This window comes from Mya arenaria, chromosome 7 (genome assembly GCF_026914265.1).
Source record: "Mya arenaria isolate MELC-2E11 chromosome 7, ASM2691426v1".
NCBI lineage: Eukaryota > Metazoa > Mollusca > Bivalvia > Myida > Myidae > Mya > Mya arenaria.
The window spans coordinates 42088681-42100347 of record NC_069128.1 but is presented as its reverse complement, the minus strand read 5'-3'; the positions used below and the strand labels follow the sequence as shown (position 1 = coordinate 42100347).

At 34.5% G+C, this 11667-nt stretch overlaps 1 long non-coding RNA gene across 1 annotated transcript; it reads left to right on the top strand.

Moving 5' to 3' along the window:
* The first annotated feature begins 4746 nt into the window (after positions 1-4746).
* Positions 4747-9974, top strand: LOC128240913 (uncharacterized). Its single transcript, XR_008262344.1, has 5 exons — positions 4747-5174; positions 5503-5565; positions 6046-6108; positions 6320-6382; positions 9908-9974. It is a non-coding gene; the product is annotated as an uncharacterized LOC128240913 (long non-coding RNA).
* The last annotated feature ends 1693 nt before the right edge of the window (positions 9975-11667 follow it).

The window sequence follows — 11667 nt, the reverse complement described above, 5'->3', positions numbered from 1 at the left end:
TAAAATGAAAAACAACCAAGAATAAATAATTTGTTGGGAACAAAAAGCTTCTGTCTCTGTGAGCAAAAAACAGAACAATTGCATTATATGTATCGTTTCCAGATACAGGATTGTATCCTCTGCTGTTGAGTAGTCCTTCATCGGACACTTGTAATCAGATACTTCACATCCATTGGTGTTATAACGCGATGTTTCGTCAAAGCAAAAAACAAATGTGAAAGCGAAAATCAACAGATAATACATAAAAAATCGTGGTGTTTATAATGTTGTTTTTATTGTTTCATTTTATTTTCACAACAATTGCAAATAATTGTAAATCATTGCAAACAAAATGTACGGTCCATTGGCTTCAAAGTTAGTATGCAACAGCTATGTTTGCAGTCAAAAGCACTTTGTCCCGACAGTTGTAGGAGTTATGCTTCCAAGAATAAACAATGATTTAATTATTCGGGCTATTCTAAATAGCGCTCAATGTCCTGGGTTTCATCTTCCGATTATTTTCGAGTTAATGCCCTCAATAACTTCATTATTATAACCAACAGACACATATTCATCAATATTCGATCTACTTGTTTCATCTGAGGCTTTTTGCTTTTTCTTGTTTTTTTCTTCATCCGTGTTCTCAAAAAGCGAGATTGTGCTTAGAAGTATCAAAACAGGAATCCTTTAATTAAACAAATAAACAAGTTTTAATTTATGCATTTCACTATCTATATCGAAAACCAACAATCTTGATTACAGTTCTGGGTGTGTACCTTAATGAAATCAATAAAGAATCCATATCACACATCTATGATATTCCCTTAATTAAAGCTATTTTCTATCGGAAGTGGTTGATATATATGTCTTAAAATAGTCCTTCAATTACATGTTCACAGTGAATATCGTCGTCTAACTAAACTGTTGACTGCTCACGCACTAACTTACGTCGGTTGTTTACATTGATATACCTGCTTTTGTTTATCCCTTATCAATATTTTAAATAGGTTTCTAAACAGAGGTCTTTTGTGAGTGTGTTCAATATTTGGATAATATGTTTTTAAATGATGACAAATAAGTGTTTAAGCGTATCAGAACATATAGGAGATTTAAATTGAACAATGAAGTCATTTGCTTCCAAATACAATGCGGGTTGGTTGAGTTCGTTTTTTGTAATCTTATTCATGATTTTGAAGTCCACACTGAACGTTTTTGATATGTTCTTTAATAGAATGTTTGACAGCCATATTGAAAATACATGCACGATGCGTTTTCAGTCGGTCCAGAACGCGATTGGTAATGCCGTTTTCGAGCTAAGACATATAAGTATAGGTATGTTTACTGTTGCTGCTTTGTTGATTTTGTATACTGTTATCGATTATCCGTCCCTTGATCTCAAGGCATTAACATACAATCGGCTTGCAGTAGATACTATGTTTACCGTACATATAATATTTGTAAGGGACGTTGGCATTCAATCAGCTTGCTATAAGTAGGATGCGTGTTTGGTTTATGCGATACATGTTAGGGACGTTGACATACAATCAGCTTGCTATAAGTAGGATGCGTGTTTGGTTTATGCGATACATGTTAGGGACGTTGACATACAATAACCTTGCTATAAGTAGGATGCGTGTTTGCTTTATGCGATACATGTTAGGGACGTTGACATACAATCAGCTTGCTATAAGTAGGATGCGTGTTTGGTTTATGCGATACATGTTAGGGACGTTGACATACAATCAGCTTGCTATAAGTAGGATGCGTGTTTGCTTTATGCGATACAAGTTAGGGACGTTGACATACAATAACCTTGCTATAAGTAGGATGCGTGTTTGCTTTATGCGATACAAGTTAGGGACGTTGACATACAATAACCTTGCTATAAGTAGGATGCGTGTTTGCTTTATGCGATACATGTTAGGGACGTTGACATACAATCAGCGTGCTATAAGTAGGATGCGTGTTTGCTTTATGCGATACATGTTAGGGACGTTGACATACAATCAGCTTGCTATAAGTAGGATGCGTGTTTGGTTTATGCGATACAAGTTAGGGACGTTGACATACAATAACCTTGCTATAAGTAGGATGCGTGTTTGCTTTATGCGATACATGTTAGGGACGTTGACATACAATCAGCGTGCTATAAGTAGGATGCGTGTTTGCTTTATGCGATACATGTTAGGGACGTTGACATACAATCAGCTTGCTATAAGTAGGATGCGTGTTTGGTTTATGCGATACATGTTAGGGACGTTGACATACAATAACCTTGCTATAAGTAGGATGCGTGTTTGCTTTATGCGATACAAGTTAGGGACGTTGATATACAATAACCTTGCTATAAGTAGGATGCGTGTTTGCTTTATGCGATACATGTTAGGGACGTTGACATACAATCAGCTTGCTATAAGTAGGATGCGTGTTTGGTTTATGCGATACATGTTAGTGACGTTGACATACAATCAGCTTGCTATAAGTAGGATGCGTGTTTGGTTTATGCGATACATGTTAGTGACGTTGACATACAATCAGCTTGCTATAAATAGGATGCGTGTTTGGTTTATGCGATACATGTTAGGGACGTTGACATACAATCAGCTTGCTATAAGTAGGATGCGTGTTTGCTTTATGCGATACATGTAAGGGACGTTGACATACAATCAGCGTGCTATAAGTAGGATGCGTGTTTGCTTTATGCGATAAATGTTAGGGACGTTGACATACAATCAGCTTGCTATAAGTAGGATGCGTGTTTGGTTTATGCGATACATGTTAGGGACGTTGACATACAATCAGCTTGCTATAAGTAGGATGCGTGTTTGGTTTATACGATACATGTTAGGGACGTTGATATACAATCAGCGTGCTATAAGTAGGATGTTTGTTTGGTTTATGCGATATATGTTAGGGACGTTGACATAAATCAGCTTGCTATAAGTAGGATGCGTGTTTGGTTAATGAGATATATGTAAGGGACAAGAAAAAGTTGAAATCATAGCTGTACTTATCGATCAAAAGTATAATCAAACTGTAAATGGCATTTTTCAATCATGCCATTTTTATACGTATAATTCAAATATCAAAACCATGGGTGAAGTTATACATGAAAATAACAAAAACATTATTCGTTCGTTACACAGCGCAATATTTGAAAGGCAGGCACGCATATATATGATTTGCGATGGATAAAAATTCGTCAGTACTTAAGCAAATCGTTGTATGTATATGACTGTTGACTATACTTGTGAATGAAATGACCACTGTACGGAGAGTAAATATTGTGTATTTCTTATTTTGACTAAAATGAAAAACAACCAAGAATAAATAATTTGTTGGGAACAAAAAGCTTCTGTCTCTGTGAGCAAAAAAACAGAAAAATTGCATTATATGTATCGTTTCCAGATACAGGATTGTATCCTCTGCTGTTGAGTAACAAAATAACAAAAACATTATTCGTTCGTTACACAGCGCAATATTTGAAAGGCAGGCACGCATATATATGATTTGCGATGGATAAAGTGATTGGCACGGCGTTAAAGTCTTAAAGGGACTATACACCAGATTGGCACGGCGTTAAGGTCTTTAAGGGCCTATACACCAGATTGACACCAAAAAAGTTTTTTTGTAACGAATCTCACGACAATAAATTAATAAAATGTTTTTACTCTTTGATATCATAATTGTTAAAGAAATACCAAAATGTAAATAAAAAAAAAACATGAAGGAGACCGGGTTCGAGCCGGTGTCACCAAAATTGCAGTCTAGTGAAGTATCCCCTGTGCTACGTAGGCATACAAAAAACGTTTGAATATTTAAGCTATATACCTATATCACGTGATTTCATCGACTAGAAAATCACGCATGATAATTAATTCTACTAGGTATACATACCTAGTAATCTTTTTTTAATGAAATAATACGAAACAACTGCGAAAATAAATAAAAGTAAACTATGTGATACTTCAGTTAGTTAGTTTGAATGCATTGTACACATCGATACAATTTTTTTCGCTATTTCATCATATCTTTTAGTAATAATTGTGTTCACAGATAACGTAGCTTTCAGTCAGCTTTGTAGCAAACTCTTTGAAATAATTTGTATTGATCTTGAGTATCATTTCAATATTCTTATTTTCAGTGATACATGTACTTAAATGACGATATTGTGATGACTATGAAACAATAGATCGACCAATAACAATAACTCAAATCAAACCTTTGCATTAAAGAACGTTTTGGTTTAACTCATTATATATTGAACCTTCATAATCATATGACATGGCATCAAAGCAGATTCAGTGTGAAATGTGCGGTAATGAAAATGCAGTTGGAAATTGCAAAAGTTGCGGATACGTTGGTGAAGCTTGTGTAGATATTCACAAGTCAGTAAATGTTTTTCAAACGCATACTGTCATTATGCACGAGGCTGTTAAAATGCATGAGGATGGTACAGACAATCCAAATGTCATATTGCGGGACATCACAGAAGAAAGATGTGAGCAGCATCCGAATGAAAAGGCGATATTTCTTTGTAAAATTCATGATTCCACGATGTGTGGCCGATGTGTTCATTCGGGACATCGTCCTTGCGGAGAAGAAGTCGTTGACTTGTTGAATGAAGTAGTTAACATTGACTGCGAGAGAGTCAACACAATGAAGTCATTATTGATGGAAATAAAAGATGAGATTCTACTTTTGAAAAATGAAGCAGAACACAGTAAGGAGAATTACAAGAAAAACGCTGATAAATGTGTGCAATAATGTATGGGATTTGAAAATAAAATTAAACAACGTGTACATGAATTGACAAGTGGCATTAGAGACGGAATAACGAAGAAACATAACGAAAACTTGACCATTCATTCCCATATTACTAAACTGTGTGATGAGAAAACCAAGTGGTGTCGCGATTTAGAAAGTAAAATTGATAGTTTTGTTGACAAAAATATGGCTGGACACCTGTATCTAATGAACAGACATTTTGAGAAAGAGGTTTCGGATGCCAGATTCCACCTTAAAGAATTCAAACAAAACATACTTTCAAAGGGTTTGACTTCAAAGAAAACAAGGTCATACTAAAATGCGTGTTTGAAGATTTGGAGGAGGTTTGTGAACATCAAGAAGAAGTTACTGGGAGCGACGATGGCAATGCCAATGATGTTGGCGCATCAACCACAAAAATAAACCAGGTATCGAGTGTGGTGTCGTTTGCTTAAGTGCTACAAACTGTAATATTTCTTACCGGCCACATGTCGCTTTTCATCCAAAATGCACGTTGACCATCAACAGCAGTTGTTCTTACTCTTGAATTATTAAGTTATATGCACATAATGTTTCATATATTCATTAATTACAACTATGATTTAGTCTAGATTGTTGATCTTTATAGGACTGCATTATTTTTTTTAAAACAATATCATAATTCAACCCAGTCTGTCCGATTGGAAAAAAAATGTTAAAACGTGCAACATTTTTAAAAGCCCATATACTGTTCTTTATTTGAATGTTTGATTTTAGACTCGGCGGGAGCTCACTGTACTGTTGAGTCAAATCAAGCAAGACTTAGATCAGTCAGAAAAGGTTTGTAAAATTGTATCCCACCTTTGTACTTTAACATGTGTTCTTAAACACACAATACATTAGATAGCTAAATACATGATTAGTTTATTCTTAACATGTGATAGGCGGCATTATATCAACGCATGTTTTCTATCGCATTTCGAAGTGTGTCTCATTATATACTATGTTTTAAATCTACATTGGTATTTGTCAAATTGTGTAAAGTTTTTTTTTTTTTATTTTGGCTATTGCATAGCACACGAATACTAGTGTCCAAATCATTTAGGCCGCTTAACTGAAATATGATTAAATCATATTAATTCGTTTACCTTTTCAAATACTACCTAATCGGATTTTAAAATTAAAGACGGGGAAAGACGATCGTCTTAATTGGTTGCTGAAACTAGTATCTGGTAGTTACCTTGATATGTATGTAATATGATGATAGTAAGTGTTGTTAGTACTTAAATTTAATTTAGATAATTATTCACATGTTTACAGGCAAGGAATGCACTTTGTGATGAGCTGAAACAAGTGAAACAAGACAAAGATAATTCAGAAAAGGTGAGACCAGTTATATAAATATTATAAGTCTTCGCGTACAGATTTATTCAGGGAAAGCACGAATATTTAACCGTGCACATTAGTCCTTGCAATGAAACGAATGTATTGGATAAATCATATTTTGTTCAATCATATGAATTCGCAATAAAAGCTATAGTCTATGTGTACTGACAACTCAACTAACAAAAAAAAATCGCTTTCATGATTTCAGAAAAGACAGATACTCGAACAAGAATTACTGAAAGCGAAACAAGGAATAGAGGAATCTGAAAAGGTAAGCTTTTCACAGAAACCTATATTCCTATATATAAGATATTTGACAAATAGAAGTTATTCATGACGCTTTTTGACGCAGAGTAGAACGGGATATATTAACCTAATCGAACATATTCAAATATCTATTAAATCGTAAAGAATATGTTAGTAAACCTAACTTTTAATTAGTACATATGTTAGAATATTCGAACACGTATCCAGACGAGATATGAACTATGTAATACATTGCAACATGTTAAACATAACCAAGATAGTTTTGAAAAGGTGATATTTTAAGAAACAAGTTTTTTCAATCGTATCTTACATCTACATGGATTGTTCTTTTAGTAAAACACAATACCCCTAGCAAATAAAACTTCGATATATGTGTAATAATTGGTTTCAATTCACTAAACATTATTTTAATTATTGTTTCATCTGAAAAACTTGCATTCAATATGCAAAAAGTGAAAAATAAATATAACTAATCCGGAAAAGCTTAGAAAAACATGTCGATAAGGGACTGGTTATATGAGCGTCATTCCGCAATTATTTTTTTGCTAATTACTTTATCTCAGTTACGTTGAATGTTGAACCATCTTCTGGTAATAGAGATATCCTATAAATTTCCACGTGCAATTCGAAATAAGTTTTCAATAAATCCCTCTTTAAAAATCGGCATTTCCATGTCTTGTGATCTTATTTAAGCATAAATACTAGCTGAATTATGTTGCAATTCAAACAAACATTATGAACTCTAATTCGTACGTGTTAAACAAATTGTTATCCATTTGATGAAAAAAAGAACAACAAAATATTTTTTGAGAACTTTGAGGTGGTAATTGCAGAAGTTTTGAATATTCATTGAATAAGCAAATTGATAATTTTTTGTATTTTTAGAAATTGATAACATTTGTTTGGTCAGATTATGTAACAATTATTTTGGTTGCAAGTAAACCCTTATATTCTTGGTTATACTATAACGAATATATAATACCTGATCAAATTGCTCTTTGTCGATAAACCTGAATGTAATGAATATCAATCGAAGAAGCCAAGAAGCCAAAAATGGAGCACAATCCTTGACTCTACTTTGCACGAAGCGAGCGACATATAGCGTACTAGCAAGGGCCCTGTTGAAATACACAACGCTTAGGCCTTACATACACTAAGCGAGAAACACATAACGTACAAACAAGGGTCCTGTTAAAAGGCACAATACTTAAGCCTACCTTACACTAAGCGAGATACAAAAAAACGCGCAGGCAAGGGCAAGGGTCCTGTTAAAAGGCACAATACTTAAGCCTACCTTACACTAAGCGAGATATAAAATACGCGCAGGCAAGGGCAAGGGCCCTGTTATAAGGCACAATACCTAGGCCTACCATGTACTAAGCGAGAGACACATAACGAACAAACAAGGGCCCTGTTAAAAGTCACAATACCAAGAACTACCATACACTAAGCGAGAGACAAATAACGTATGAACAGAGCCCTGTTAAAAGGTACAATACCTAGGCCTACCATATACTAAGCGAGAGACAAATAACGTACAAACAAGGGCCCTGTTAAAAGGCACAATACCTAGGCTTACCATACACTAAGCGAGAGATACATAACGTACAAACAAGGGCCCTGTTAACAGGCACAATACCTAGGCCTTCCATACACTTAGCGGGAGACATATAATACACACAAGTGCGCTGTTAAAAGTCACAATACCAAGGCCTACCATCCACTAAACGAGAGAAACATAATGTACAAACAAGGGCCCTGTTAAAAGTCACAATACCAAGGCCTACCATACACTAAGCGAGAGACACATAACGTACAAACAAAGGCCCTGTTAAAAGTCCCAATACCAAGGCCTACCATACAGTAAGCGAGAGAAACATAACGTACAAACAAAGGACCTATTGAAAGGCACAATACTTAGGCATATCATACACTACGCGGGAGACACATAACGTACAAACAAGGGCCCTGTTTAAAGTCACAAGGCCTTCCATACATTACGCCATAAACAAAAAACGTACATACAAGGGCCCGGTTTAAAGGCACAATACATAGGTTTACCATACACTAAGCGAGAGATACATAACATACAAACAAGGGCCCTGTTAAAAGTGACAATACCTAGGCCTTCCATACACTACGCCATAGACAAATAACGTACACACAAGGGTCATGTGAAAAGTCGCAATACCTAGGCCTACCATACACTAAGCTAGAGACATAACGTATACACAAGGCCCTTGTTAAAAGGCAAAACGCTAAGGCCTGCAATACACTAAGTGAAAGACGAATAAAATACAAATGAAGGCCCTGTTAAAAGGCAAAATTATGAGGCCTAACATACACTTAGCAACAGCTACACAAAATATAAATAAAATAAATGTATAAAGGCACAGTGCTAAGGCCTACCATGCATTAAGCGAGTGACACATAACGTACAAACCACAGTGCATTAAACATTTTTAATCAATGCAATATGGTATAATCGCCTTAGAACGGTCTCAGAGTCACGAGTTCATGGATAAATATGAAAAGCACACACTTGTAAGAGTCATTGGTCGTCCGAATGCGGTATTAGATCATTGTTCAATAGTAATCATGATAAAGTATTATCAATTGTTGCACATATTATAATTTGTGGAATATTTATTTTATGTACACGTGTGTGGAATCGTATGTCGCCATTTAATCGAGCATGTAGATAATTTGTTTGATATATGATAGAACAATCGTTTGGTAATGTAGCTAATAATTGCTTTAACAAAGGTTTAGTTTCTACGTTGAATAAAATATACAAAACATTGCTTTCCTATAATAACTTTCATATTCAACATACCGATTCTAACTGATTGTGTGACGAAAATTATATGCTTAGTAAAACTCATTTACATTCTATGAGCTGCTGCATTGCCCACCAATGTATTTAATACTTTTTGATGAAAGAAAATAATATTTTGTGAGAGCATACATGTATACATACTTTTGCTTACCCGCTGGATTTGTCGTTGTCATTGTGCAGATTGTATTTTATGTTTCTTTATCTACAAATATAAGACACGCTAGTAGGACCATAGTAGATAGTTAAAAAATTTATTTTAACCTGGTTGGTCTTGTGATACTTTTTGACTAAAACTAAAGAAATGTCTTTTTGGCCACCTGATTGGACTCTTGTTAAAACTGTAAAATTGGAATATTGAATACGCGGGCGGTCAATTGTGTTAACGTCTTAGTTTTGTCGTGAACTTGGCCCCATATATTAAGTTTTAATTGTATACAATACAATAGTTATCATTATCCATATCTCACGTCATATTATCCTTACACGATTACAGAAGGAACTGTGTGATAAGCTAAAACAAGTACGACCTATATAATTCAGACAAGGTGTAGCCTGTTACAATCAATTGTTTTGAAGATTTAAAGGGAAGGCAATATTACTGAACCATTTGAATGAATAATATGTTGCAAGACAAGAAATGGATTAGTCATTTCTATAGATTTCGCTAATGTTTTGCCGCTATGCTTTCAGACAAGGAAGGGGTTTGAACAAGAGTTACTGAAGGCGAAAAAGTGTATAGAGAAATATGAAAAGGTAAGATATCAATGCAAGGGTGTATTTTGTCAAATAGATGCATAAATATATGACAATGAAGAAACCTAAGCTGACCGGTCAAAAAAACTGAAATCCAAGCTACTCAAGTTTCTAGTGTAAACTCGAAAAGAATATCCTAGAAAACGTAACTGATTCAGTTCAGATGTGTAAGATCATTTAACACGTGTTCAGACAAGGAACATGCTATGTGATGAGCCGAAACGAGAAAAAAACCTGTCGTAAATGAATTTTAAAAGGTGAAAGCTTCACCATCATGTTTAATGAATCAAATCTTAGACAGGGAGAGTACTTGTAGTAAGTCACTTACAAAAGTCATGGCAAAAGTCAACTGTTTTCATTCAATTCAATTCGAAATATTATACGAACGCCTTTGTTTTATTTAAATAAGTGCAATAATCCATTAGCTGCAGTACATAAAAGAAGACCATCATAATGAGGAAAAGGGGAGGTATCTGTGTGTAAACATGTTTATTAAGGATTGATCTCATAGTTTCCTGTGTTCTTGCAATGCAATGAAACGTCATTCCGTATATCGAATATTCTCAATAATTTGCTAAATATATTACTCATGAAGATGAATTGCATTAAATATTCATAAATAATTAGATATTTAAAACAAAAACAACAATATCTTAATACTAGTAAATATTAATACAGAACTTCAACTATTCCAAATATGCCGAGTTCAGTGCATTATTATACAGCGTTTTGGCTCAGCCTCTACGCTTTGGGTCAAGCTCCCTGGCTTTTGGCTCCAGCTCAACCCAGAAAAAGAGTAAAAACATGCTTATTCCGGTAAACAGGCGGCCATTTGTATTCCCGACAAAATAAAAGCAATCAATAATACTGGTTTGATCTAAAATGTTGGCTTCTTGAGTGAAATTCAGCTGGAAATTGGTGAAATTGTTCTACTTTCGTTTGTAAACATGCATGTGTTTGATGAGAGAATCAGTCTTATAACTCCATAAAAATATGTTAACAAAATAATCGAAATACGTATGAAGATCAAACACATTTATATGACACTGCGTTCCCGGATAAGCCCTCATAATTGTGATATTAGATAAAATATCGAGTCATACTTACCTTTTATGATGGTGTCCGTTCTTTTATATGTGGCACACATTATGGGTTTAATAGTAGGATCATCTTAAGTTCAGGGTATGATTCTTATCTTGTCCGAGGTTCAGTTCATCTCTTCAGTTAGTCATACCACGAGTAAACAACACAATGGTGTTCATCTAGTATCGGTATCTCATACAACGAGTTAAACGTTCTGAAAATATATACATACATTTCAACACTAATAAGCATGGAATTAATAGTATAGTTCCTAAAGGTGAGCTAAGCTGTCTTTATATCGTAACAGCCATTAAAAATCTGTATTTACATGTTAATCACTTGCAGTGGCAGATAAAATTAAATTGCTAAAACTTATCAAACATGACAATATATTATAAATTCACCGTATAATTATATTTGACGAACATCACAAACAACAATGCACATAACCCAACACATCACATCAAAATTGATCTTACCAATGAAATTGAACACTCAAAACAAAAACAAATCAAACTCTCTCACGTTGTCTGTATTTTTCCATGTCGATTATAAGCTGTAAACCATACCGACATTTGTAAGTTAATCAAATATACTTAAGAAAAGCATCGAAT